Raw genomic sequence first — 4,570 nt, forward strand, 5'->3', positions numbered from 1 at the left:
TTCAGCACTGGAGAGATACCGGCCTAGCCGCCTGCTGCACCTATCAACGCTGGAGAGATACCAGCCTAGCCGCCTGCTACACCTAAAGCAGCCGCTTCAGCGCTGGAGAGATACCGGCCTAGCCGCCTGCTGCACCTAAAGCAGCCGCTTCAGCGCTGGACAGATACTGGCCTAGCCGCCTGCTGCACCTAAAGCAGCCGCTTCAGCGCTGGACAGATACCGGCCTAGCCGCCTGCTGCACCTAAAGCAGCTGCTTCAGCGCTGGAGAGATACTGGCCTAGCCGCCTCCTGCACCTAAAGCAGCCTCTTCAGCCCTGGAGAGATACCGGCCTAGCCACCTCCTGTACCTAAGGCAGACACTTCAGCACTGGAGAGATACCATGCTAGCCGCCTGCTGCACCTAAAGCAGCTGCTTCAGCACTGGAGAGATACCGGCCTAGCCCCCTCCTGCACCTAAAGCAGACACTTCAGCGCTGGAGAGATACCGGCCTAGCCGCCTGCTGCACCTAAAGCAGATACTTCAGCGCTGGAGAGATACCGGCCTAGCCCCCTCCTGCACCTAAAGCAGACACTTCAGCGCTGGAGAGATACCGGCCTAGCCGCCTCCTGCACCTAAAGCATATGCTTCAGCGCTGGAGAGATACCGGCCTAGCCGCCTGCTGCACCTAAAGCAGCCGCTTCAGCACTGGAGAGATACCGGCCTAGCCGCCTCCTGCACTTAAAGCAGACACTTCAGCACTGGAGATATACCGGCCTAGCCGCCTGTGGCACCTAAAGCAGACACTTCAGCGCTGGAGAGATACCGGCCTAGCCGCCTGCTGCACCTAAAGCAGCCGCCTTAGCGCTGGAGAGGTACTGGCCTAGCCGCCTCCTGCACCTAAAGCAGACACTTCAGCGCTGGAGAGATACCGGCCTAGATGCCTACGGCACCTAAAGCAGACACATCAGCGCTGGAGAGATACCGGCCTAGCCGCCTGCTGCACCTAAAGCAGACACTTCAGCGCTGGAGAGATACCAGCCTAGCCACCTCCTGCACCTAAAGCAGACACTTCAGTGCTGGAGAGATACCGGCCTAGCCGCCTGCTGCACCTAAAGCAGATACTTCAGCGGTGGAGAGATACCGGCCTAGCCCCCTCCTTCACCTAAAGCAGACACTTCAGTGCTGGGGAGATACTGGCCTAGCCGCCTGCTGCACCTAAAGCAGACACTTCAGCGCTGGAGAGATACCGGCCTAGCCACCTACTGCACCTAAAGCAGATACTTCAGCGCTGGAGAGATACCGGCCTAGCCCCCTCCTGCACCTAAAGCAGACACTTCAGCGCTGGAGAGATACCAGCCTAGCCGCCTGCTGCACCTAAAGCAGCCGCTTCAGCACTGGAGAGATACCGGCCTAGCCGCCTCCTGCACTTAAAGCAGACACTTCAGCACTGGAGATATACCGGCCTAGCCGCCTGCGGCACCTAAAGCAGACACTTCAGCACTGGAGAGATACCGGCCTAGCCGCCTCCTGCACCTAAACCAGACACTTCAGCGCTGGAGAGATACTGGCCTAGCCACCTGCTGCACCTAAAGCAGCCGCTTCAGCACTGGAGAGATACTGGCCTAGCCGCCTGCTGCACCTAAAGCAGCCGCCTCAGCGCTGGAGAGGTACTGGCCTAGCCACCTCCTGCACCTAAAGCAGACACTTCAGCACTTGAGAAATACCGCCCTAGCCGCCTGCTGCAGCTAAAGCGGCCGCTTCAGCGCTGGAGAGATACTGGCCTAGCGCCTGCTGCACCTAAACCAGCCGTCTCAGCGCTGGAGAGATACTGGCCTAGGCGCCTCCTGCACCTAAAGCAGACACTTCAGCGCTGGAGAGATACCGGCCTAGCCACCCTGCCTCGCTGGAGAGATACCGGCCTAGCCACCTGCTGCACCTAAAGCAGCCGCTTCAGGGCTGGAGAGATACTGGCCTAGCTGCCTGCTGCACCTAAAGCAGCCGCCTCAGCGCTGGAGAGATACTGGCCTGACCGCCTCCTGCACCTAAAGCAGACACTTCAGCACTGGAGAGATACCGGCCTAGCCGCCTGCTGCACCTAAAGCAGACGCTTCAGCACTGGAGAGATACCGGCCTAGCCACCTGCTGCAGCTAAAGGAGCCGCTTCAGTGCTGGAGAGATACCGGCCTAGCCGCCTGCTGCACCTAAAGCAGCCCCTTCAGCGCTGGAGAGATACCGGCCTAGCCGCCTGCTGCACCTAAAGCAGTTGCTTCAGCGCTGGACAGATACCGGCCTAGCCACCTGCTGCACCTAAAGCAGCCGCTCCAGCACTGGACAGATACCGGCCTAGCCGCCTGCTGCACCTAAAGCAGACACTTCAGCGCTGGAGAGATACCGGCCTAGCCACCCTGCCCTGCTGGAGAGATACCGGCCTAGCCGCCTGCTGCACCTAAACCAGCCGCCTCAGCGCTGGAGAGATACTGGCCTAGGCGCCTCCTGCACCTAAAGCAGACACTTCAGCGCTGGAGAGATACCGGCCTAGCCACCCTGCCCTGCTGGAGAGATACCGGCCTAGCCACCTGCTGCACCTAAAGCAGCCGCTTCAGCGCTGGAGAGATACTGGCCTAGCTGCCTGCTGCACCTAAAGCAGCCACCTCACTGCTGGAAAGATACTGGCCTGGCCGCCTCCTGCACCTAAAGCAGACACTTCAGCGCTGGAGAGATACCGGCCTAGCCGCCTGCTGCACCTAAAGCAGACACTTCAGCGCTGGAGAGCTACCGGCCTAGCCGCCTCCTGCACCTAAAGCAGACACTTCAGCACTGGAGAGATACCGGCCTAGCCGCCTGCTGCACCTAAAGCAGACGCTTCAGCGCTGGAGAGATACCGGCCTAGCCGCCTGCTTCAGCTAAAGGAGCCGCTTCAGCGCTGGAGAGATACCGGCCTAGCCGCCTGCTGCACCTAAAGCAGCCGCTTCAGCGCTGGAGAGATACCGGCCTAGCCGCCTGCTGCACCTAAAGCAGCCGCTTCAGCGCTGGACAGATACCGGCCTAGCCGCCTGCTGCACCTAAAGCAGCCGCTTCAGCGCTGGACAGATACCGGCCTAGCCGCCTGCTGCACCTAAAGCAGCCGCTTTAGCGCTGGAGAGATACCGGCCTAGCCGCCTGCTGCACCTAAAGCAGACACTTCAGCACTGGAGAGATACCGGCCTAGCCGCCTGCTGCACCTATCAACGCTGGAGAGATACCAGCCTAGCCGCCTGCTGCACCTAAAGCAGCCGCTTCAGCGCTGGAGAGATACCGGCCTAGCCGCCTGCTGCACCTAAAGCAGCCGCTTCAGCGCTGGACAGATACTGGCCTAGCCGCCTGCTGCACCTAAAGCAGCCGCTTCAGCGCTGGACAGATACCGGCCTAGCCGCCTGCTGCACCTAAAGCAGCCGCTTCAGCGCTGAAGAGATACCGGCCTAGACGCCTGCTGCACCTAAAGCAGACACTTCAGCACTGGAGAGATACCGGCCTAGCCGCCTGCTGCACCTAAAGCAGACACTTCAGCACTGGAGAGATACCGGCCTAGCCGCCTGCTGCACCTAAAGCAGCTGCTTCAGCGCTGGAGAGATACTGGCCTAGCCGCCTCCTGCACCTAAAGCAGACACTTCAACACTGGAGAGATACCAGCCTACCCGCCTGCTGCACCTAAAGCAGCCTCTTCAGCACTGGAGAGATACCTGCCTAGCCACCTCCTGCACCAAAAGCAGCTGCTTCAGCGCTGGAGAGATACCGGCCTAGCGGCCTGCTGCACCTAAAGCAGCCGCTTCAGCGCTGGAGAGATACTGGCCTAGCCGCCTCCTGCACCTAAGGCAGACACTTCAGCACTGGAGAGATACCATGCTAGCCGCCTGCTGCACCTAAAGCAGCTGCTTCAGCACTGGAGAGATACTGGCCTAGCCACCTCCTGCACCTAAAGCAGACACTTCAGGGCTGGAGAGATACCGGCCTAGCCGCCTGCTGCACCTAGCAGCCGCTTCAGCACTGGAGAGATACCGGCCTAGCCGCCTCCTGCACCCTCAGCAGAGAGTCAAGGAGATGTTCTGCGATGCACAGAAAGAGACAATTGAATTGAAACAAACTTTATTCGGCCTTTGGCCCATCAAAGTACATACTTAGACTAGACCAATTGTCTTACTAGACATCATCGGAAAAATATTTGCCTCACTGATACTCAGCCATTTCAAAGAGTGGGCCAAGAAAATCACCGGCCCTAGACATTCTGCAGACCGGCTTTCAAAAGGGAGCGGGAACAGCAATAAACATTCTGATCCGTAACACCATCAAGGCCAAAGTGAAGGGAGGCGCCCCAAACGTCCACATGGCCATGATTGATTTATCGCGGGCCTTCGATACAGTGGACCGAGACAAACTATGGTCCAAACTAGCAAATTGGGAATGTCCAGGGCCAATTCTCGACCCAATCAAGGCCCTGCACACGAAAACATCACTCCGAGTTCGACTAAGCCAACAGGGAACCCTATCAGACAGGATTTACACAAAAAGAGGCGTCAAACAAGGCTGCCCGCTGGCACCTGCACTTTTTATAGC

This window comes from Ambystoma mexicanum, chromosome 10 (genome assembly GCF_040938575.1).
Source record: "Ambystoma mexicanum isolate Mex_15411 chromosome 10, UKY_AmexF1_1, whole genome shotgun sequence".
Classification (NCBI taxonomy): Eukaryota; Metazoa; Chordata; class Amphibia; order Caudata; family Ambystomatidae; genus Ambystoma; species Ambystoma mexicanum.